The 26437-nt window shown below is 40.2% G+C and overlaps 1 protein-coding gene across 2 annotated transcripts in view; it reads right to left on the bottom strand.

Moving 5' to 3' along the window:
* Nucleotides 1-26437, bottom strand: part of LOC129733177 (cGMP-dependent protein kinase, isozyme 1) — a 118625-nt gene that overhangs the window by 61155 nt on the left and 31033 nt on the right. The window contains exon 1 of one of the 2 annotated variants that reach the window (XM_055694803.1): nt 19484-19629. The exons of the other annotated variant lie outside the window; for it this stretch is intronic. The gene's annotated coding sequence lies outside the window, so the exon portion shown is untranslated. Of the gene's footprint in view, nt 1-19483; nt 19630-26437 lie in introns of those variants that run through there. 2 annotated transcript variants of the gene reach the window in all.

Raw genomic sequence — 26437 nt, 5'->3', positions numbered from 1 at the left:
GAAACTGGTGTAAGTAATACCTAACATCGAAAAATTACTCTCCGCGACGCCGTGAAAGTTTTGAGGACCTAAGCCAAACCAGTTTGCGCGTTTCGAATCTAATAATTAGGCTCGATTTGCACTTCCCGCCAAATCTGGTCATTGCTGCGACCAGTTATTAAGTCTGGTTACCAACCAATTCGCACCAATTTTCCATCACGTACTTGACTGTTGTGAGTCAGGTTATGCTTCCAGTGCTTCTGCCTTTCGTGCCCTTCGAAATTCGGCCATTCATATTTCCGCCTTTTGCAAAAACTCTGCCATGTATGTACGGTCATAGGATTCTGCCTGTGTTTGTGGTCTTAAGAAGGAACAATTGTATTTTTATGCTCGGCAAGAGGAACGGAAAAATTTGCTTTGAGCTACTGCAGTTCGTAATAGCTTTAGCTTCGGACCCAGCGTACTTGGCCAGCTGTCCTGGTAACAGCAAAAAAAATGAAGGCTAAACTTACTCTCTGATTAATTTTATAGGAGGATCCCTTGTGTCTTTTATTTTCGTTTTATATTTATATTTCTGTATTACTGTTTATTGGGGTGCCAATTAAATAAATGGGAAAAATTTGATCTTTGAATTTCGTTTAGCAGGCTCAAAAGCTTCGTCTTCACGAAATTATAGTAGGAGGTTGTATCCAAAACACGACTTCAGAACTGACGCAGAATACGCGCACTTCCCAACAAACAATGTAGTTGATTTATAGCTTGTGAAGCTGCTATCAAACGGATTGCGGCAGAACTACAGCATAATAAGCTATTATAGAACACAATTTTTTGTTTGATTTTTAATAATAAATGCTTTCTTGAGAGTGTTTCATTAATGAGTCATATATCCCTGGACATAAAATCTGCTATTATTGGTTTAAATCAAGCAACGCTCAATTGAATAGCTAATGTAACTTTTTCTAAATTGCTCTATTTGCAAACAAACATCGCAAATAAACGCTTTTACAATATCAATGTGAAAAACTCAATAAGTGCTCCAATTGAAAGCAAGTGATCGTCCCTTAAAGAACCGTCGGGCGAATTTTCTACAAAGCTCAGAATCTATCGAATGCTTTTTTTTCCTGTTTTCCTCGAAAGCAGAGCTTGGATATTCGTAAGATCATTTCCCTGGGCGCCGGATATTAGCTTGTTCAGTTTCTCGTCAATGTGGATTGCTACTTGCAGGATGATTGTCGTTCTATTGTCTCTAGCAGCGTTCCTCGCCAAATTTACCACTTCCGCAGCAAAGTACTTTGCAGCCACCAGATCGATAGGTACTTCTGTACCAACCCACATAATTTACGGGTACTGGTCGTAGTGTTAGCTGCCTTAGAACTGTCCCATCCTGTTACCATCCTGTTACCTGTTAGAACTGTTACCATCCACGTGGTAGAAACGTAATCTCGAGAAACCCGAAGAATAAATGTGAACTGGAACCGAGTTTAAAATATGCACTTGAATCGCGCGAAAGTCAGTGGACGAAGCCCGTACGATCTTATTGAATACCTACGGAGACTAACGCGACAAGTGAGCGGGGCCACAGACACGGTATTATGAAAAATGTCAAAAAAGAGTTGGGCTGCGGTGCGCGTTGTTTCTTTAGGTATAAAGACGAATATTGCGCTCGAAGTACATTAGTTTTCCGTCAACTTTTCAACCGTCAACAAACTTAAAGTTGCATCGAGGACATAAGCGGCAGAGCAGCCAAGTTCTTTTAAGGACAAAAATAATCATATAAGGTATCGGCTCTTTTATCGTCTGGTTTGTCCTATTATCGTCGGAGGGGTGGGTAGATAAGTCACAAAAAGCTAAGCATGCAACAAATAAACGCTCTAGGACATCATTTACCCAGTGCTTTGTAAAGGATCGCAAGTTGACTGTTAAAACACGAATGCGATCGCCTTCCGCAGTCAACTTGTCTGCTCGGCATAGTACAGCGATCGCCCGGAGAAAGAGCAGTCAAAGTGGAATTGAACATTTTTTTAGTTCCTAGGTGGCGGTCATTCGCTATGGCAGCGCTCGTTTATTTCGTTCAATCTTTCATTATGTATACGTTCAAGGCACAAAGTGAATAGGGCAGTTGGTACCATTTCTACAGCTTCGCTGAGTTGCGGGCCAGCGAAGACGGCACCAAAGGCGGGAAGTTAAGAATGAAATCACTTTTGGTCGCTTGCGCGGAAATTAACACATGTGATTTGCTATTTCCTAATTGTGTGATGCAGATGCAAATCTGAGGTGGATGGCCTTTAGATTTTTTTGAAGTAGAATACTTCTCTCAGGAAGTTCGGCTACATAGGGATGTGAAATGAAAATCTAAAACCGAAAAAAGTGAAAAATATGTCCAATTTCAAATGCTAATAAATCAGTTAGTATTCGATGGATTTCCTTCGTTCTTGCAGCAATAGATTGGAAAATCTTCTAAGATTCTTCCCAAATGCAGATAATTGTAATTTTATCATTCAAACTATTGTACTATTGCAAATCGTCAAGCCTTGTCAAAACGAAAAATTCGGCCTCTGATTGGTCGTTATATGATTGCTTCCTAAGCACGGTCAACAGAACCATAGACCTTGCCATTTAAAATGTGCAATTTGGCCTATATAAGAGCCTGTTTGACTCGAAGTCGCTCATTATAACTCTAGACTGCAACAGGAGCAGTCCTCCCTTAGCAGCAGCAGTGGATACAGCAGCAGTAGCAGTGCACCGGATAACGGCCACAGCTGTGGTATGGCAACGGATAGCGGAGTGCGGCTCAGCATCGATAGCAGGACCAGGTGATGCAGGGCAGCGGATACCAATGGCAACGGAAGCGTCCACTACTGTGGCAACGGGGATGGGCCAGCGGTTGAAGTTGGTCTCAGCATCTATATAAGCAGAGTCAGCTGATGCAGTGTGGCTTTTTAGTGAAATGCTGTCTCTGAGCGATAGCAGGCACACTAGCAAATGCATCCAACGAAAAGAACGTTCTGGAAAGCTTTTCAGTGTTTATTTTCCCCCAAGGAATACTTTATTTGCACTGCCAGTGATAACGCAAAGATGTGATTGGCATCTTATCAACAACAAATTGTCCTTTTCAGGATGAAATAAAAACCCTAATTGAAGAGTTAATATTTTCTCTTAAATCAATTTACACTTTCAAGAAATTTGGAACAGATATATATTTGGCTTCATCTCCGTGTCTTAGAACGTACTGAATTATCTTTTCCTTCAGTCATGAGCACAACATCCGAGAAGCTTTCATTATCAGCATAAAAATCATTTTTCGCATAATCAAAATTCAAAAATTATTAAGTCCAAATCATAACAAGCAACTATATTATTGAGAATGGTCAATCCTTGTTGAAGCGCGAAATTTGACTGATCTGATTAGTCGTTAATATGATTGCTTCCCAAGCACGGTCGACAGAATCATAGACCTTGCTATTTTAAATTTGCTATTTGTCTGTATAAGAGTAAGGATGGGAATTATGGCTCGATAGTTTTCGATGATTTCCTACTACTATCGATAGGTTTTTCATCCCTGTATAAGAGCCTGATTCAGTCGAAGCCGCTCATGATAGTTCTAGACAGCGACAACAGCAGTCTTCCCTTAGCAGTAGTAGTAGCAGTGCAGTGGATACCAGGCGGATAGCGGCCACAGCTGTGGCATAGCAATGGATAGTGCACTAGTTGCTGCGGATCTCAGCATCGATAGCAGCTGGGCCAGCTGATGCAGGGACAGCGGATACCAATAGCAGCGTATAGCGTCCAAAACATTGGCATGGCTACGGATAGCGTAGCAGTTGCAGCGGGTTTAGCATCGATAGCAGCTGATGCAGTGAGGCACTTTAGTGAAATGCAGTCTCTGTGCGATAGCGGGCACTAGTAAATGCATTCAATGAAAAGTTGACTCATTTTGACAACACATGAGCCGTCTAGTTTTGAGTGTTAAATCAGCTTTTTACTGTTTATTTTATCATAAGGAATACTTTTTTCTCACTGTCAGTGATAACGCCAAGATGTGATCGGTATCTTATCCGATATTGAATTGAACAACAAATTAAAAAATGGCTGACACGCAAGCAGCCGGGTTTTTTTTCTTGTAAAAGTATTCTACTTCATCCTTGCGGTCGTGGCTTTGCTCACAACCCTCCTGTGATTTTTTTGTGACTCGACTGTAGTTGTATCCTGCGCTGCAAAAGCGGCTCGCCCTACCGCAGTTTAATGTACAGGTATACTTAAGGCTGTACATTCACCCACGGTAAGGCGAACCGCCTACGCAGCGCAGGCCGCGCCAGTATGTTTTTAGCCTCACAGTCTTTCGTGAAGGTGTAAAAGAAATCATATTTTCTAATCAATATTTTGTACCGTAAAACGGGGTATCATTGATCAGCGGGGTAACATTGATCAGTTTCACCCTTCTCATGAATAGTTGAAATAAAACTGCCCCGTGATTACTTTTGCTAAATTTGAGTAAAACATCTTAGTCTTGTGTCATTCGAGATCTGAACAATATTGCATTGTTTGAAATTTTTTATTGTTTTGATAACCAAATTTTAAAATCAATTTGATCGTTATATTTCTTACTCTCAGTAAGTGCCAAAAAAGCACTTTATACTAGTCGAATATTAAACATTTCGTATTCATTGACATGTTTTCCAAATGTTGAGAAAGTCCAGTTTTATGCTCTAACCAGACATCATCCTGGTCTACGCCAGGATGTTGTCTTGGCTAGAGCATAGAACGTAAGAGGCTAGAGCTGGCCTATTGATACTTCCGTTGTTGGAAAGGCCTTGCATATATGATCAACATACGTTTTCTGAACATAAACATTTTATAACGATTGCTGACTTACAAAATACTTCTGGCACATTTCGCAACGTTTACAACGTTTTTAGGGCTTTAAAAACTAACTTCTCAAGTTCTAAGGATGACAATACTGGTACTAAAAATATGAAAACTGTAATTTCAGTTGTAAAATATATAAATACACAGGGGTCTTTTTTACGCGGTTGGTTGTACCGCGTTGAAAAAACCGCGTAATTTAAAAAAATTGCTTAAAAAACTCCATTCAATAATAAGATCCGATTAAAAATAATGGCACGTAAGTAAATATAAACGTGAAAAATGATATAAAAACGGTAACGAAACACACAAAATAAGTTTTCAGTGCTTCTGAAATGAAAATTCATTGAAGAACATGACAATAACTTTTTTATAATAATTTTGCTACATGTTTTAGCTTTCGTTTCTTAAACGAAAGTAAATCGCAACGACCCTGACTCGTATCGTTGTAAAATTATTAATGTATTTTTGTTTCTTCTTCCCGAATCAACGGAAATTGCCTATTTTTTGATAATAACAGCAAATATATTAAAAATATGCATTATTGAGATTAATAAAACAGAATATCTTATTGTCATGAACCATACGATTGATTTTTACTTCATTGGACTTACTTATACTGAACTTATTTCGCGTAAAAATAATCGTCACTGTGCTACAGCGATTTAAAACTTCTGAAGTGACCTACTGTAGGTTGTAGGTCTTGTTGAGTATAACATTCGCTTATACTAGAAATTTTACAAACACCCTCAAAATCTGAAGTTAGGGTCAAAATACGGTTTTTTGGACATCAGCGCATATAATATTTTTTAACTCAGTCATTTATCAACCGATTTTTAATATTTGAGCAGTTTTAGAAAGGGGATAAATAGAGCTTTCAAAATATATACAGGTTTTTACTAATATCAATAAAACATGTTGTTGTTTTTTTCACGCAGTTTTTCGACTTAATTTGAAATTTGCCGTTTTTTTGAAGTAGAATACTTCTCTCAGGAAGTTCGGCTACATAGGGATGTGAAATGAAAATCTAAAACCGAAAAAAGTGAAAAATATGTCCAATTTCAAATGCTAATAAACCGATTAGTATTCGATGGATTTCCTTCGTTCTTGCAGCAATAGATTGGAAAATCTTCTAAGATTCTTCCCAAAATAAGATAATTGTAATTTTATTATTCACACTATTGTACTATTGAAAATAGTCAAGCCTTGTCAAAACGAAAATTTCGACCCCTGATTGGTCGTTATATGCTTGCTTCCCAAGCACGGTCGACAGAATCATATACCTTGCAATTGAAAACATGCTATTTGGCCTATATAAGAGCCTGTTTCAGCCGGAGCCGCTCATAATAGTTCTGAACAGCGACGACAGCAGTCCTCCCTTAGCAGCAGTGGGTACCATCGATAGCGGAAGCGGCCACAACTGTGGCTTGGCTGTGGATAGGCCAGCGTATAGCGGCCACAACTGTGGCATAGCGTAGCATCAGACAGCGACAACAGCAGTCGTCCTTCCTCAGCAGCAGCACTAGCCCTGTGGTTGGTCACCACGTCTCAGGAGCAGCGCGGTTTTTCTCAGCGTGTGTCGCCAGACAGCCATTATTCCCCCCGTGTTGGGGCAGCATAATGATTGCCATCAGGAAATCCAGTTTCGGAAATCAAAATGCCTTTTTGAAGGCAAATAAACAAGTCATTGAAAGTTAATAATTTTTGTCAACGCAAGCAAGCATTCTGTGTTGCATCCCAGCAATTTAAATTTGTCGCACCCGTTTAATTTACTGAATGTGAAATAGCTTCCACAGTGCATGTTGTCCGTGTATCTTATTTCCCCCAATGTTAGGGCAGCTCAAAGGTTGTAATTAGCAACCGATTTTGAACCACACCATGCTTTTTTCAAGGCAAATAAAAAATAATTGAAGGTTAATAATTTTCTGGCATCAACACAAGCAGACATTCTGTGCGGGATGCAATCAAATTCTGTTGTAGTTGTCTAATTTTTACTTTCACTTTATTTAGTAAACCCCCCACTGTAGGGGCAGCGCAAAGGCTGCGATCAGCATAACCGACATTGAATAATAAATTTCCCTGTTAGTACGCCTTCACAAAAGCAGTTAGTCCGACTATGCAGAGCTAATATGAAGTCGATTCAATCAATCAGCATAAACAGAATTTCGTCATCTCCCAGCTGCCAAGTTGCAACATGATGCAACACGCAACAGCGAGCAAACGAAATCGCTTGATGTTACAAACCGCAATAAGATACGGGTTAAAACCGTTGCGTGTGTGAGAGCACCATCGGTGTTTATTCGCTGGATACACTATCTCTATACTGTCTACTGAACGCAATAATCTGCTTACATGCGACACGGGGACGGGAACATTTTCTTCAACCAAGCTGCACAACACGACACAAAACATGTTATTTTGTTGCTTCAATGAGAGTGCTATCGGTCCGGCTCGACAAGAAATCATTTTTGTGCATCCGTGCTACGAAACTGAGGAAAAACTTTAGAAACTGAAAAAAGAGGTGGAGCTTATCAAATGATCGCTATATCATTCCACCACGTACGTGAAATAATTCATTCCTATTTTCATCCCTATATAAGAGCCTGTTTTAGTCCAAGCCGCTCATAACAGTTCTGAACAGCGACGACAGCAGTCCTCCCTTAGCAGCAGTGGGTACCATCGATAGCGGAAGCGGCCACAACTGTGGCTTGGCTGTGGATAGGCCAGCGTATAGCGGCCACAACTGTGGCATAGCGTAGCATCAGACAGCGACAACAGCAGTCGTCCTTCCTCAGCAGCAGCACTAGCCCTGTGGTTGGTCACCACGTCTCAGGAGCAGCGCGGTTTTTCTCAGCGTGTGTCGCCAGACAGCCATTATTCCCCCCGTGTTGGGGCAGCATAATGATTGCCATCAGGAAATCCAGTTTCGGAAATCAAAATGCCTTTTTGAAGGCAAATAAACAAGTCATTGAAAGTTAATAATTTTTGTCAACGCAAGCAAGCATTCTGTGTTGCATCCCAGCAATTTAAATTTGTCGCACCCGTTTAATTTACTGAATGTGAAATAGCTTCCACAGTGCATGTTGTCCGTGTATCTTATTTCCCCCAATGTTAGGGCAGCTCAAAGGTTGTAATTAGCAACCGATTTTGAGCCACACCATGCTTTTTTCAAGGCAAATAAAAAATAATTGAAGGTTAATAATTTTCTGGCATCAACACAAGCAGACATTCTGTGCGGGATGCAATCAAATTCTGTTGTAGTTGTCTAATTTTTACTTTCACTTTATTTAGTAAACCCCCCACTGTAGGGGCAGCGCAAAGGCTGCGATCAGCATAACCGACATTGAATAATAAATTTCCCTGTTAGTACGCCTTCACAAAAGCAGTTAGTCCGACTATGCAGAGCTAATATGAAGTCGATTCAATCAATCAGCATAAACAGAATTTCGTCATCTCCCAGCTGCCAAGTTGCAACATGATGCAACACGCAACAGCGAGCAAACGAAATCGCTTGATGTTACAAACCGCAATAAGATACGGGTTAAAACCGTTGCGTGTGTGAGAGCACCATCGGTGTTTATTCGCTGGATACACTATCTCTATACTGTCTACTGAACGCAATAATCTGCTTACATGCGACACGGGGACGGGAACATTTTCTTCAACCAAGCTGCACAACACGACACAAAACATGTTATTTTGTTGCTTCAATGAGAGTGCTATCGGTCCGGCTCGACAAGAAATCATTTTTGTGCATCCGTGCTACGAAACTGAGGAAAAACTTTAGAAACTGAAAAAAGAGGTGGAGCTTATCAAATGATCGCTATATCATTCCACCACGTACGTGAAATAATTCATTCCTATTTTCATCCCTATATAAGAGCCTGTTTTAGTCCAAGCCGCTCATAACAGTTCTGAACAGCGACGACAGCAGTCCTCCCTTAGCAGCAGTGGGTACCATCGATAGCGGAAGCGGCCACAACTGTGGCTTGGCTGTGGATAGGCCAGCGTATAGCGGCCACAACTGTGGCATAGCGTAGCATCAGACAGCGACAACAGCAGTCGTCCTTCCTCAGCAGCAGCACTAGCCCTGTGATTGGTCACCACGTCTCAGGAGCAGCGCGGTTTTTCTCAGCGTGTGTCGCCAGACAGCCATTATTCCCCCCGTGTTGGGGCAGCATAATGATTGCCATCAGGAAATCCAGTTTCGGAAATCAAAATGCCTTTTTGAAGGCAAATAAACAAGTCATTGAAAGTTAATAATTTTTGTCAACGCAAGCAAGCATTCTGTGTTGCATCCTAGCAATTTAAATTTGTCGCACCCGTTTAATTTACTGAATGTGAAATAGCTTCCACAGTGCATGTTGTCCGTGTATCTTATTTCCCCCAATGTTAGGGCAGCTCAAAGGTTGTAATTAGCAACCGATTTTGAGCCACACCATGCTTTTTTCAAGGCAAATAAAAAATAATTGAAGGTTAATAATTTTCTGGCATCAACACAAGCAGACATTCTGTGCGGGATGCAATCAAATTCTGTTGTAGTTGTCTAATTTTTACTTTCACTTTATTTAGTAAACCCCCCACTGTAGGGGCAGCGCAAAGGCTGCGATCAGCATAACCGACATTGAATAATAAATTTCCCTGTTAGTACGCCTTCACAAAAGCAGTTAGTCCGACTATGCAGAGCTAATATGAAGTCGATTCAATCAATCAGCATAAACAGAATTTCGTCATCTCCCAGCTGCCAAGTTGCAACATGATGCAACACGCAACAGCGAGCAAACGAAATCGCTTGATGTTACAAACCGCAATAAGATACGGGTTAAAACCGTTGCGTGTGTGAGAGCACCATCGGTGTTTATTCGCTGGATACACTATCTCTATACTGTCTACTGAACGCAATAATCTGCTTACATGCGACACGGGGACGGGAACATTTTCTTCAACCAAGCTGCACAACACGACACAAAACATGTTATTTTGTTGCTTCAATGAGAGTGCTATCGGTCCGGCTCGACAAGAAATCATTTTTGTGCATCCGTGCTACGAAACTGAGGAAAAACTTTAGAAACTGAAAAAAGAGGTGGAGCTTATCAAATGATCGCTATATCATTCCACCACGTACGTGAAATAATTCATTCCTATTTTCATCCCTATATAAGAGCCTGTTTTAGTCCAAGCCGCTCATAACAGTTCTGAACAGCGACGACAGCAGTCCTCCCTTAGCAGCAGTGGGTACCATCGATAGCGGAAGCGGCCACAACTGTGGCTTGGCTGTGGATAGGCCAGCGTATAGCGGCCACAACTGTGGCATAGCGTAGCATCAGACAGCGACAACAGCAGTCGTCCTTCCTCAGCAGCAGCACTAGCCCTGTGGTTGGTCACCACGTCTCAGGAGCAGCGCGGTTTTTCTCAGCGTGTGTCGCCAGACAGCCATTATTCCCCCCGTGTTGGGGCAGCATAATGATTGCCATCAGGAAATCCAGTTTCGGAAATCAAAATGCCTTTTTGAAGGCAAATAAACAAGTCATTGAAAGTTAATAATTTTTGTCAACGCAAGCAAGCATTCTGTGTTGCATCCTAGCAATTTAAATTTGTCGCACCCGTTTAATTTACTGAATGTGAAATAGCTTCCACAGTGCATGTTGTCCGTGTATCTTAATTCCCCCAATGTTAGGGCAGCTCAAAGGTTGTAATTAGCAACCGATTTTGAACCACACCATGCTTTTTGAAGTAGAATACTTCTCTCAGGAAGTTCGGCTACATAGGGATGTGAAATGAAAATCTAAAACTGAAAAAAGTGAGAAATATGTCCAATTTCAAATGCTAATAAATCGGTTAGTTTTCGATGGATTTCCTTCGTTTTTGCAGCAATCGATTAGAAAATCTTCTAAGATTCCTACCAAATGCATGAAATTGCAATTTTATCATTCGAACTATTGTACTATTGAAAATTCTTAAGCCTTGTCAAAACACAAAATTCGACCTCTGATTGGTCGTTATACCGCGCTTTCCCAAGCACGGTCGGCAGAGTTACGGTCCTAGTAAATTGGGAATGCATCATTTGGCCTATATAAGAGCTTCATCAGATAATAAACAGACATTTCATCGGATATTAAATCGAACAACTGAAATTTGAAGAACACAAATGAATATTTGAAGAGTTAATATTTTCTCGTTTTGCGCTATAATCCAAAGTTAATTATCTTCATCTACATACTTACTCTGACTATTATTACGTGTTTGCGTCGCTTAGTGTTTGGCTACGGTCATGCAGAACGCAAACAACGGCGCGATGCGATTCGGCAAGACGAAATGTGTTGAAATGTATAGCTCTACTTCGCCTTAGAAAGAGCTGTACATTTCACCACGGTAAGGCGAATCGCATCGCGCCGGCATTCGCGTTCTGCACAACCGTAGCCTTTTTTCCGTTCCTGTTTAATGATGTCGTATTAAATGTGCATATTACAATTCGGCAGCACTTCAACTTCTCATTTGCACAAAATTTAAAAATATTCAATGAACTTCATTCAAAATATCAAACAAAAAGAAATTACAATACTGCCAATGAACGGTCAACGTTTATTTACTAGAAAAAATGACTGACACGCAAGCAGCCGGGTTATCTTTCTTGTAAAAGTATTCTACTTCAACCTTGCGGTCGTGGCTTTGCATACAACCTTCCTGTGATTTTTTTTAAGTAACATACCACAAATATACTATAATTTTGAAAGTATATTCAATTCCGAATTAAATGGAAGTATTTTGGTGAAAATCGGTTGATATTTGGCTAAGTTATATATATTTTTTTAGAAAACCAGTATTTTTGGCTTCTATCGCACAATTATTTCACGAGCTACAAATGATAAAAAAATGCAAGAACTTTCGATGTGACTTAGTGTGGGTTATATTAGATCAATGATCTAATTAATCAGCCAATATAGGCTTTTACTTAGTATAAGTCGGGTCTTCTTCAATCAGTTATTAAAAACTATCTTTAGATTTAATCTTCTTAATTGTCTCCGTACGTACTCGTTCACGACTCCAATCAGAAAGCTTTTATATTCGGTCTTTTCATGCTATCATTTATCGAGAGCGAGAAGTCTCTCGCATCGGTTGGTTTTAGCACAATTTGTTATTTTTACATGCTTAATTTAAATAACTAAACTATCAGTATATAACAGGTTGGCGTAGCGTAAGCACGGTATATTTCGTAGATTGCAAACTGATGACTAACGCTTCCACTCGGACTGTATGAGGTACAATGTTTGGGAGTAACATTTAAACCAATCTGAGATGAAGTAGGCCTGATAGTCATCATTGCTGGCCACGCCCATCTTGAGCGTAGCTTGGGGATATTAGAAAGGATATTGATGAAGTAACACTTGCTTAATGAGAGGCCACCGACTCAGTGACACTCCCGTAAGTACTACGGAGTTGGATTGAGGGGGATAGGCAGGAACGCAAAAACTATCTATTGAAATTGAAAAACTGGCGAAATTCCATGCATCCAAAGCCTAGGAATTTATGAAAATACAGGCACGCCAAACATATTTATAAATTCCAGCTCAAACCGCCAAATTTATCATAGTACGCCGCCACAAAGTTTAATCATAATTATTTAAACAATTTAGCTGAGCTCAAAGTACTTAAAGTGTTTAATTGATGTTTCCAATAATTTCTGCGAGTATTTATAGTCTTTATATATCAATATATGAAGAAAAAATTTACTCACTTCTCGTGAAGTTCTCAAAGATTAAGTTTAGAATTTCTTCATGTTATACACCGTTATGAGACATTATACGTGAAATTAATGGGACACCGCCGCTAATTTTGCTAACGAATCACATCATCTACCCGCCAGCGAACGGCGGTGGCGCTGCGAGCGTTAAAATAATCGGTACTTTTCGTGACTGGTCCGACTCGATCCACCGATTTGCTCCTTCACTATGGCGCCTTGCTGACAGTTGTTGGCCTTGTTGCCAGCCTCTCCAAACTATCAGTATATAACAGGTTATAGTTTAAGTCATGTGTTACTTGCGCGTTTACTTTAAGTTTTTCAAAAAACCCCAAAAATTATAAGTTAAGGTCAAAACCCTGCTTTTTACCTTAACTTACATTTTTATGTTTAATTCGGTTATTTTCCAACCATTTTTTTTTATATTTTGGCTGTTTTGGATAGGCGAAAAATAGAAACTTCGAAAAATATAAATATGTTTAAAGAGTTTACCTATATGTGATGAAAAGTTTTAAAATAAATAAGATGATTCATAAATAATAAAATAAGATGATTTTTTTCTTTCAAATTTTACCTATATGTGATAAATAGTATGTTACACTCAACAAGACCTATAATCTACACTAGGTCACTTCAGAAGTTCTTGCATTTTTTTGAAGTAGAATACTTCTCTCAGGAAGTTCGGCTACATAGGGATGTGAAATGAAAATCTAAAACCGGAAAAAGTGAAAAATATGTCCAATTTCAAATGCTAATAAATCGGTTAGTATTCGATGGATTTCCTTCGTTCTTGCAGCAATAGATTGGAAAATCTTCTAAGATTCTTCCCAAATGAATTGTAATTGTATTATCCAAACTATTGTACTATTGAAAATAGTCAAGCCTTGTCAAAACGAAAAATTCGACCTCTGATTGGTCGTTATAAGATTGCTTCCCAAGCACGGTCGACAGAATCATATACCTTGCAATTGAATATATGCTATTTGGCCTATATAAGAGCCTGTTTCAGCCGAAGCCGCTCATAATAGTTCTAGACAACGACAACAGCAGTCATCTCTTGGCAGCAGCAGTAGGAGTGCAGTGGATACCAGCGATGGCGGATAGCGGCCACAGCTGTGGAGTAGCAATGGATAGCGCACTAGTTGCAGCGGATCTCAGCATAGACAGCAGCTGGGCCAGCTAATGCAGAGACAGTGGATACCAATGGCAGCGTATAGCGGCCACAACTGTGGCATGGCTACGAATAGCGTAACAGTTGCAGCGGGTATATCTGACCATGAAGCATTTATGCAATAATTGAATGAAATTTGCAAATGCAGCAATCGACCTTTTTCAAGGCTACTAAATATTTTTGGAAGAGCATAATGAATGGTTATCAATAAACTGCAACTGAAGTTTGATGCTGCTGCAAAAGCACAGCAGTGTGATGTTTATTACGTTTTTTTTTTTTTTTTCTTCACATAACATTTATTTGACACGGCACAAATACAATTTAATGTTTAACGGCGCCAATTATATCTGATGACTTAAAAACTAAAGCAAATTTTTTATCCTCGCTGCCGACTACGAGCTGAAATTAAGTCTAACTTAAAACTAGCATGGGATTTCCAATCAGTGTTTTGTTGTTCAATGGTCGTCTGATAATCGTCGAATGGCATGTATGGATTCGTTCTGCTGAGCCACGATGTCGTGAGTTGGGACAGAGGCTCGTAGTCCTTGGGTCCTGGTTCTATTGTGCGGGGTCTGGTTGCTGGTTTTGTGCTTAAGGTTCAAGCGTGTTCTTGTCGTTTTGTTGGGTGTAGACGGAGGGGAACGGGACTAGACTGGGGCGTGGATGGATTTCAGGAAAACGTATATAAGGGACATGTAGGATAGGTCACGGCTCGCCAAGACATCACGAACAGGAACAGCCGGCTGTCTACCCTCGGCCTGCAGGGAAGCTATTAATTTAGACCTGGCGTCACGGTGTACAGGGCATGACCAAACCACATGCTCTATGTCGTTATAACCTTCACCACAGGCACAGATACCACTTTCCCCGAGCCCAACACGACGGAGGAGCGCGTCAAATCTATAGTGATTGGACATAAGCCGGGACATCACGCAAATGAAATCCCGACCTACATCCAACCCCTTGAACCACGGGTTCGTCGATACTTTGGGGATTATGGAATGTAACCACCTTCCCAATTCCCCTCTGGTCCAAGCATTTTGCCAACTGATGATCGTATTCTGACGTACAAGTGCGAAAAATTCATTAAAGGCAATTGGTCTTTCATAAATATCACCGTTTGTTGCGCCCACCTTAGCCAAAGAGTCCGCTTTCTCATTACCCGGTATCGAGCAGTGAGAAGGGACCCACGCTAAGGTAATCTGAGTAGATTTTTCGGATAAAGCACTCAGATGTTCCCGTATTTTCCCCAGGAAATACGGAGAGTGCTTAACATCTTTCATCGATCGGAGAGCCTCAATGGAACTGAGACTGTCCGTAAAGATGAAATAATGGTCCGTGGGCATTTTTTCGATAATCCCTAGGGTGTACTGAATTGCAGCTAATTCTGCGACGTAAACAGAAGCAGGATTATCGAGCTTATGGGAGACGGTTAAATTGTTATTGAAGATACCGAAGCCAGTGGACCCATCAAGAAGTGATCCGTCAGTGTAGTACATATTGTCGCAGTTGATGTTTCGATATTTATTGGAAAAAAATTTAGGGATCTGCTGCACGCGTAAATGATCCGGGATTCCACGAGTTTCTTCTATCATGGATGTATCGAAAAACACAGTAGAATCAGAAGTATTTGATAAGTCGACACGATTTGGAATATTCGAAGAAGGGTTAATATTTTGGGACATGTGATTGAAATACAATGTCATAAAACGGGTTTGAGAATGAAGTTCGATTAACCTTTCAAAATTTTCAATCACGGGACGGTTCAAGACCTCACATTTGATTAGAATACGAGAAGACAGGCTCCAGAAGCGGTTTTTCAATGGTAGTACTCCAGCTAAAACCTCCAAACTCATCGTATGGGTCGACTGCATGCAACCTAAGGCGATACGCAAACAACGATATTGTATTCGCTCCAGTTTGATCAAATGTGTGTTTGCTGCGGAGCGGAAGCAGAAACACCCGTATTCAATAACAGACAATATCGTTGTTTGGTAAAGCCTTATAAGGTCTCCTGGATGGGCTCCCCACCATTGTCCGGTTATTTTACGAAGAAAATTCACTCTTTGTTGACATTTTTTCATCAGATACCTCACGTGACAACCCCAGGTGCCTTTAGAGTCGAACTAGACACCAAGATATTTGTGTACCAAAACCTGAGAAATCGTTTTACCCATTAATTGTGTTTGAAGCTGAGCAGGTTCATGCTTCCTAGAAAAAACTACTATCTCAGTCTTCTCCGGAGAGAATTCGATACCTAGCTGTAAAGCCCAAGCAGACAAATTGTCCAAGGTATCTTGCAATGGTCCTTGCAAATCGGCAGCTTTGGTAACAGAGATTACACTGTCGTCTGCAAGTTGTCTTATCGTGCATGAATTTGCCAGACATTCGTCGATGTCATTTACATAAAAGTTGTAAAGAAGGGGGCTTAAACATGAGCCCTGGGGAAGACCCATGTAGCTAATGGGAAAAGTTGCCAAATCGCCGTGCGTAAAATGCATGTGCTTTTCGGACAGCAAATTGTGCAAAAAATTGTTCAAAATTGGAGAAAATCCTTGTCGGTGAAGTTTACCCGAAAGAATGTCAATAGAAACGGAATCAAAAGCCCCCTTAATGTCCAAGAACGCAGACGCCATTTGTTCTTTACGAGCATACGCCAGCTGAATATCTGTTGAAAGCAACGCAAGACAATCATTCGTCCCTTTGGCACGGCGAAAGCCAAATTGAGTATTCGATAGTAGGCCATTTGATTCGACCCAATGGTCTAAACGACGGTGTATCTTTTCTTCCATCAATTTCCGGATACAGGATAGCATTGCAATCGGCCTATAAGAGTTGTGATCAGAAGCTGGTTCCCCTGGTTTTTGGATGGCGATCACCTTCACTTGCCTCCAATCCTGCGGTACAATGTTTTGCTCCAGGAACTTATTGAACAAGTTCAACAAGCGCCTCTTGGCATTGCCGGGTAGATTCTTCGACAAGTTGAATTTGATTCTATCTAACCCAGGCGCGTTATTGTTACAGGACAGGAGGGCAACTGAAAATTCTGCCATCGTAAAAGGTGATTCTAACGCGTCGTGGCCCGGAGACGCATCGCGAACAATGTTTTGCTCAGGAACAGAGTCCGGACATACTTTCCTGGCAAAATCAAATATCCACCTACTTGAAGACTCCTCGCTTTCGTTGACCGTTATGCGATTCCGCATTCTTCGGGCTGTGTTCCAAAGAGTGCTCATCGATGTCTCCCTCGACGTCTCGTTCACGAACCGACGCCAATATCCACGTTTCTTTGCTTTAGCCAAGCTTTTAAGCTTGGTATCAAGCTCCGAATACCGTAAATAGTCGCCAGGTATACCTCCCGTCTGGTAGGCCTTAAACGCGTCGGATCTTTGCGTGTAGACATCGGAGCACTCTTGGTCCCACCACGGAGTGGGAGGCCGTTCTTTGATCGTTACGCCGGGATATTTCTTCGTTTGGGCTTGCAACGCGGCGTCGAGAATCAAGCCCGCGAGGAGGTTGTATTCTTCAAGTGGTGAATGATGTTGAATCGACTCGACCGCTTTTGAAATCATTTCCTCGTATAACTTCCAATCGACATTCCGTGTGAGGTCATACGGAATGTCAATTGGTCGCATGCGAGTTGACCCGTTAGTAATTGAAATAAGAATAGGCAGATGGTCGCTACCGTGAGGATCGAGGATTACCTTCCATGTGCAATCCAACCGTAGCGACGTCGAACATAAGGATAGATCCAAAGCGCTTGGGCGCGCTGGAGGTTTCGGGATACGTGTCATTTCACCGTTGTTTAAAATAGTCATGTCGAAGTCATCGCAAAGGTTATAGATTAAAGAGGAGCGGTTATCATTGTATGGGGAACCCCAAGCCACGCCATGAGAGTTGAAGTCTCCCAAAATCAAACGTGGCGAGGGAAGAAGTTCTATTAAATCAAAGAGCAGCCGTTGCCCAACCTGTGCTCTGGGGGGAATATATATTGAGGCAATACAAAGCTCTTTACCTTGTATTGTCATTTGACATGCGACAACTTCGATGCCTGGAATCGAGGGGAGGTTAATACGATAGAAAGAATAGCACTTTTTAATCCCTAAAAGTACTCCTCCATATGGGGTGTCTCGATCAAGGCGAATAATATTAAAATCATGGAAGTTGAGATCAATATTTGAAGTAAGCCAAGTTTCGCAAAGGGAAAATGCATCGCATTTGTTTTTATTTATCAAAACTTTAAACGAATCAATTTTTGGTAAAATACTTCTACAATTCCACTGTAAGACAGAGATAGAATCCTTCATATACGCAGTTGAATTAGGCATCGAAGGATACAATCGCTGCAAGGAGGGGCCATTGAGCAGTCAACTGCTTCAAAAACGATCTAACTGTTGGGAGAAATGCTGTAAGAAAAATTTTAATTGGATCGGGTACATTGAAAGTTTCAAAAATCCAGTCCACAATGTCAGAAAATTTCACTAATCCAGAGTTTGTTTCATCAACTGGGAGTGTAAAAGGAGCAACTGGGGTTTTAGATGTTCCTGGCAGTGCTGGGAACTCCTTCTGGGACTTTAAATTTGCCAGCCCAGGAGGAGTTTGCTTCGGTTTTTCCGCAGCACTGTTTGGTTTGTTTGTAACTTTCATTTCACTTTGAGAAATCTTAGGACCTTTTCTGGGAAGTTTAGGAGAGGAAATATTTTTCCTCTTTCTAGACTCCCCAGGATTGGCGTAAGATGCTCCCGCTGGTGAATCGTCAGAATCGGTTTCATCAGAGGACAACAGATCGAAGGGGTTCGAAGTAACGGGAGAAGTGGTAACGGTCTTCTTCAGCATGTCAGCGTAGGAACGCTTTGAACGCTCTTTGAGAGACCGTTTTATTTTATCCCTGCGCTGCATGTACACCGCACATGTCGAGAGCTCATGCAGATTTTCTCCGCAGTGAATACACTTTTCAGCGTTAACACTGCAAGAATCTTCCGCATGAGACTCCCCACACTTGCCACAACGTGCCTTATTGCAGCAGTAGGCGGCTGTATGGCCTAACTGCTTGCAATTCAGGCAGTTCATGACGCGGGGCACGTAGAGCCTCACAGGGAGACGAACCCGGTGGATCGAGACGTGGCTTGGTAGTGCAGACCCGGCGAACGTAACTCGAAACGAGTCTGACGGAGTGTATACTGTTTTGCCACCGATGATCGATGCTGACCGCAATTGCTTGCAGTCGAGCACCTTTACTTCGGGACACGTTTTGTTCTTAAAGCACCCTTTGGCACTTTGCAGTATACACTCGACGGACAGACTCGAATCGGTTATGACACCGTCGATCTCCACGTCTCGTGCGGGTATGTAAACGCGATACTCGCGTGTGAAGAGCTCAGAGCAAGCTATATCGTTGGCCTCTTTCAGGTTACCGACCACGACACGGAGCTTGTTAGGCCGGACCTTGGAAATTTCGGTCACGCCCTTGTACTCCTTCGTCAGGTCTTTAGAAATCTGCAAGAGGTTCAACTTTTTCGATTTCGGTCCTGCCTTTGGCCGAAAATAAACAGTATAGCTGCCCTGGGCTCCGTCTGGGTAAAGCCTGGGGCGAGGGGGGACTGAAGAATGAACAGGGTAGGGGGTTACAGAAGGGTCAGGGTCAGAGGGGTTCGGGGATGGTGGCGCGGGAGGCGAGGGATCTACATCCATCGCGCTAAGTCTAGCGCACTAGCGCTGACAAGAACACGTACCTTTTTATTTCTCCCTTCCAGTAAGGTTGGTTGTCCGATCGTTCGAAGTAGCAGCCGTTACAGCCAGCAGCACCAATACAGCAGCACCAAACAGCCACCAGCAGCGAGCCAGGTGTGAGATCACTCCACACAGCGATACAACTCGCTGACACTGATGGCTTCTTCTTTTTCCTCGTTTGTGTCTCGTCCACTGCTGTAGCACAATCCAGCCAGCAGCCAAATCGGCTTACGCACCAGCTGGCAGTCACGATGCGAAACAGTTGCACAAAGGCACGACCTTGAACCCGGATTTATTTCACTTGACCAGGCAAACAATGCCAACACTTGTTCACACGTCTTTTGTTTTATACTCTATCGGACCGATCACCAAACACGTCCAGTACTGATGCGTGTTCGGCACAGAATGTTTATTACGATTTGTCGATACTGTGCATAACAAGCGGTATATACGAAACAAATCCGATTTCAAACAGAAAAGTTCGGCACGTTCTGTTCACGATGCTGAGTCTGTTTTAGAAAATTCACAACACTTCATTAAGAACGATGTAACGCCTTGAAGAAGACGGTTATGGTTAGACATCATAGCATAATTTCGACCTTCATACTCATGTCTACCATCGGCAATATCAAACACGCAACAATTTGCTTCCATGCGACACGGGGACGGGAACATTTTTTCTTCAAAGCCGCACAACACGACACAATACATATTATTTTGTTGCCTTAATGAGAGCTCTATCGGCCCAGCCCGACAGAATGTCCACAAGAAATCGTTTTTGTACATTCGTTTTACGAAACTGAGAAAATATGTAGGAAATGAAAATAATGGCGAGTCCAGAATGAATGAGATGTATTTTTTGTACATGAGTATTACGACATACGAAATAAAAATTTTCGAACGTTGTAGAATGGTATAGCTGGAAATAATTTAGCCACACCTTTTTTTCCACAACGTTCAAAAATTATTATGTCAGAGCGGATATCGCACGCTATCTGACCATGAAACGTTTATGCAATAATTGAATGAAAATTGCAATTGCAGCAATCGGCCTTTTTCAAGGCTACTAAATGTATTTGGAAGAGCATAATGAATGGTTATCAATAAACTGCTACTGAGGTTTGATGCTGCTGCAAATGCACAGCAGTGTGATGTTTATTACGGTTTGTTGATACTGTGCTTAACAACTCCGATTTCAAAATGGCTGACACGCAAGCAACCAGGTTATCTTTCTTGTAAAAGTATTCTACTGCAACCTTGCGGTCGTGGCTTTGCACACAACCTTCCTGTGATTTTTTTCCATTTGTAGCACAGTGTAATCCGCGTTATGTCAAAAAACCGCGTAAAAATAATCCGCGTTATTGTAAAAATCGCGTATAAAAAACCACATAAAAAAAACCCGCGTAAAAAAAGACCCCAGCGTACTTACGAAAAAGTGAAAAAACTGATCAATGTAACCCCGTTTTACGGTATTTACCTACCTATTTGTGTTGTTGCGAGCACGAGTGGTTGATTTTTCTTTAAATGCTGTTAATCAATTTACTTTGATTATTGAATTTCATAGATTCAACTGCACTAATGCAGTGCAGACCATGAAACAAAACGAGACGATCAAAAGAATTGGAATTTTGTATTAAAACGTAATTGAATTTGGATACGACGGCCATGTAGCATGTACCACTTTCACTATATGAAAAAACAACGGATACAAACGTTGCGAGCTATTTATTTAAAATATATATATTTAAAACTTATTCCAGCCACAAATCGTAATTTTGACAACAATGCGAATGTTAATCATCATTTCGGAATTCTCCCGCTACGCCTCAAACGTAAGAATGCTTTAGACTGATTGACTGTTTTTTCGGTCGATCATGAACATAAACGAAAAACGGAATGGTAATGCAGACAGAACATTGTACGAAGTTTCCCGAACGGCCTTGAATACCGAGGCCGTGCTCCTTTTGCGGAAACAACGCACGCAGCCCGTTGCATATTCGTAAATGTTGAAGACTGATTGACTGTTTTTTCAGTCGATCATGAACGCAAACGAAAAGTGGTATGTGAATGCCGGCAGACGATTTTATGACGGACATGAAAGACAAAGCGGCGGTCCTTTTGCAGAAGCAAACGTTGCCCGCAGCTCGTTCCACATTCGCTCTGCTTTAAACCGTTCTTTGAAATTGAACATGCTGCAAATACAAGTTGAAAATGAGCGAAGGATCGCACAAAAAGGAAGGCATGTAGCTGAACGAGAAAACGATCAAGCGTCTTTTTAGAAAAGGATTTTTCAAAGCTATCCCCTGACAATCATGGAGCCGGTATCGGCATTAAAAAAATCATAATTTATGGTGTAAATGCTGACAACTTATAATATTGCATCTTGGCCGTCAGACTGATCACTATCATATTGAAGCTTTTTGGCCTTTTTTGGAGCTTCTAATTATTTTGGGCTTTTGAGTTTTTTTAAAGTTTATTATTGCTTATTAAAAATTAAACGCTTTCTTGCGTTTTTTGTGGTTTGTTTTTCGTGCATTATTTAGGAGAAAAATAATAAGAAGATTTCACCACTAAAAGTTTATAAATCTATAATTTCGAGAATTATTTGTTCAAAAATGTTTTACTAGAGGCGACCCAGCTTAAAGCTGAAAGCCTCTTCAATAAAGCAATAAAGTCAAAATAAAATATTTCAAAATTATCGTAAAAAAAATTAAGGTAAACCAAGGCCCTGATTTTAGGGGAGGGGGGTTGAATCTCTACACCCTAATCCTAGGCCAGACATACCGACATGCAACCACCACTCGAAGGCATAACAAATAGGAAGATGAGGTGAAGACCATTCTTTTGCTCGTCACCTTTCAGCGGTGCGTGAATTCGTTTCACAATTTGCAATTATCTAAGTCTATGTAATTCGAGTGTACCAAATCAAGGAGGACGCTTCAAAATCATTTTCAGAATTTTATTCTGAATCCTTTGGAGCGTTTTCTTCTTTGTTGAACAGCAACTTGACCAGATCGGTACAGCATAAAGCATTGCTGGTCTAAAAATTTGTTTGTAAATCAAAAGTTTGTTCTTTAAACAAAGTTTAGAATTCCTGTTAATGAGAGGATATAAACATCTCGTATATTTGATGCACTTGGCTTGTATACTCTCAATGTGCTCTTTGAAAATAAGTTTTAATAACCCCATTCATCTTGACAACGTGATTATTGTTTGGCTTGAGGAAAGAAGCCCTAGGCTTATGCGGAAAAATTATCATTTGAGTTTTAGAAGCATTGGGAGAGATTTTCCACTTTTGCAAGTAGGAAGAAAAAATATCTAAACTTTTCTGCAATCGACTGCATATGACACGAAGACTTTTTCCTTTTACGGAAATGCTTGTGTCATCGCAGAACAATGACTTTGTGCATCCTGGAGGCAAATCAGGAAGATCTGAAGTGAATATGTTGTACAGGACTGGACCCAAGACTGAACCTTGAGGTACACCTGCTCTGACAGGAAATCTATCAGATTTTGAATTCTGATAGACAACCTGCAGAGTTCGATCAGTAAGATAATTTTTTAAAATTTTGATTAGGAAAATTGGAAAATTAAAAGTTTGCTATTTCGCAATCAAACCTTTATGCCAAACACTGTCGAATGCTTTTTCTATGTCTAAAAGAGCAGCTCCAGTGGAATAACCTTCAGATTTGTTAGCTCGTATCATATTAGTAACTCTGAGCAATTGATGAGTTGTGAAATGCCCATGGCGAAATCCAAACTGTTCATTTGCAAAAATTGAATTTTCGTTGATGTGTGACATCATTCTGTTAAGAATAATTCTCTCAAATAGTTTACTTATTAAAGAAAGTAAACTGATTGGTCGATAACTTGAAACTTCAGCTGGGTTCTTATCCGGTTTTAAAATGGGAGTAATTTTTGCATTTTTCCATAATTTGGGAAAATATGCAATTTTGAAGCAGCAATTGAAAATTTTCACTAAAAATTCCATTGTGCTCTCAGGGATATGTTTGATTAGTATATTAAAGATTCCATCGTCACCAGGTGCTTTCATATTTTTGAAATTTTTAATAATTGATTTAATCTCAATCAAGTTAGTTTCAATTATTTCTGCAGGTAAAAAATTCTGGGAAGAAATTAAATCAAATTGACGTGTGACTTCATTTTCAATTGGACTCACAAAATTCAAATTTGAGTTATGAACACTCTCAAACTGCTGAGCAAGTCTTTGAGCCTTTTGTTCATTGGATACAGGAAAACGTTCACCATCTTTTAAAACTGGAATAGGCTTTGAAGGTTTCTTAAGAATCTTTGACAGCTTCCAAAATGGTTTTGAATATGGTTTCAATTTTTCAACTTTAGTCTTAAAATTTTGATTTCTCAGATGAGTAAATCTATGTTTAATCTCTTTCTGTAAATCTTTATAAATAGTTTTAAAAACAGGGTCACGAGTACGTTGATATTGACGTCTGCGGACATTTTTCAAACGAATTAGAAGTTGAAGATTTTCGTCAATTATTGGTGAATCAAATTTCACTTGAGCCTTTGGAACAGAATAATTCCTGGCATCAACAATTGCACATTTTAATGCTTCCAAAGCGGAATCAATATTCACTTCGTTTTGCAAATCAAGCTCATTATTGAAATTTCTCTTAATATGAGTTTTGTATCTTTCCCAATTAGCCTTGTTATAATTAAAAACAGAGCTCATAGGGTTTAAAACTGATTCATGTGATAAAGAAAAAGTTATTGGAAGATGGTCAGAATCAAAGTCAGCATGTGTGATCAAATCACTACATACATGACTTTGATCTGTTAGCACCAAATCAATTGTTGAAGGGTTTCTTACAGAAGAAAAGCATGTAGGACTATTCGGAGACAAAATAGAATAGTATCCTGAAGAACAATCATTGAATAAAATTTTGCCATTGGAATTACTTTGAGAATTATTCCATGAACGATGTTTTGCGTTAAAATCGCCGATTATGAAAAATTTCGAACGATTTCTGGTGAGTTTTTGTAAATCACCTTTAAAATAATTTTTGAGCTCGCGTGTGCATTGAAATGGTAAATATGCTGCGGCAATAAATAAAATCCCAAGTTCAGTTTGAACTTCAATTCCCAAAGTTTCAATAACTTTCGTCTCAAGATGGGGAAGAGCACGATGTTTGATTCGGCGATGAATAACAATTGCAACTCCACCGCCGGAACCCTGAATCCTATCATATCTATGAACCACGTAATTGGGATCATATTTTAATTTTATGTTAGGTTTCAAAAATGTTTCAGTAATAATTGCAATATGCACATTATTTACTGTTAAAAATTAAAAAGCTCATTCTCATTGGCCTTCAATGAGCGAGCATTCCAGTTTAATATTTTAATTGTTTTATTTAAAATCATTGCTAAATTTTAAATAAGAAACAATTTTAATAGTAAAATTTGTGCCTATTTGAATGGCTTCAAACATTGATTCTGCCTGAAACATGGCGTTCATAAGATCGAACATTGCCTGTTGCAAAAAAGAAAGTTTACCTGCCGTAATAGGCCCCAGGCAGTTGACATTAGAAAAAATATTTTCGGCAGCAATATTAGCTGGAGTAATAGGTGTACAATTATTTTCTAGCGTGTTTTGCTTACCCATATTAACGGTCATTTTCGAACTACCAACACTAGGCGGTATAATGTTCGAACTACCTGTAACCTGTGCATAAGTTAAACGGGTATGCAAAGGAGTAGGTAAACTATGCGTCACTGGTACGCTTGGAGAATTTTGTTTTGAAGTTGGTTTTAATTGAGAAATTGAATTTTGTTTACCTTGCCTTGCCTTGCCTTAACAATTGCTAAACGGACTGGGCATTGATAAAAATTTGACATATGGTTGCCGTTACAATTCGCACAGCGAAAATTTTTACTCTCTTTCACAGGACATGTGTCCTTTTTGTGAGCAGAGTCTCCACAATTCAGACATTTTTTGGTCCATGTTACAGAATTTGGAACCATGGCCATAACGTTGGCAAGTACGGCATTGGGTGATATGCTTTTCACCTCCGCCATACTTCCTATAAGTTTCCCACTTTACACGCACATTATACAAAGCATGTGCTTTTTCAAAAAAATTTAAGTTGTTAACCTCATTGCGGTTAAAATGAATTAAATAATTGACAAGGGAAATTCCAGTTCTCTGACTGTTTTCGCCTCGTGATTTTTGTTTCATTAGAATTACTTGGGTAGGGGCTATGCCAAGTAATTCTGTTAAAGTAAGTTTGATCTCATCAACGGTTTGATCGTTGGTGAGACCTTTCAAGACAACCTTGAACGGCTTGGCGTTCTTGATGTCATATGTAAAAAATTTGTACATCTTGTCAGTTAAATACTGAACAAGACGATCACGACCCTTTACTGAGTCGGCTAATAAGCGGCATTCACCTCTACGGCCAATTTGATAGGTAACTTTAACGTCAGAAACAAACGTTGAAAGTTTCTTTTTGAATATATTAAATTCAGAAGAAATAGTTACCACAATAGGTGGAACTTTCTCCTTTTTTAAAGATTTTATATTTTGTATAGTTTCATTATTGGTAACTTCCATTTCACCAGCTTCATGCTCAAGCAAAATATCAAAAGGATTGTCACTACAGACACTCGAAGTGTCAGAAAAAAGTTAAAACAAATGTTAAATTCAAAAGTTGGTAGTCTTGAGAAAGACTGATGGGAAATAACTTTCAGGTAGTCTTTAAAAGACACACTGACAAAACACAAACTTTGAAGCTATAGGCAGTCAAAGACCAGTCCACAAGCAACCGAAAAAACGTCTGATCTGTAGGACAGTTCAAGACGCACTGAGAATCCAACATTCTTTGTCCATTTATTAACAGCCTTTACAGCTGCTTGCAGTTTTCTGTACACCGGTTTTTTCTTGTGCGCTTTGATAGTTAGCAGAATATCGTCAGCAT

The sequence above is a fragment of the Wyeomyia smithii genome, chromosome 3 (assembly GCF_029784165.1).
Source record: "Wyeomyia smithii strain HCP4-BCI-WySm-NY-G18 chromosome 3, ASM2978416v1, whole genome shotgun sequence".
NCBI classification, from domain to species: domain Eukaryota; kingdom Metazoa; phylum Arthropoda; class Insecta; order Diptera; family Culicidae; genus Wyeomyia; species Wyeomyia smithii.
This window is presented reverse-complemented; position numbering and strand designations above follow the sequence as displayed.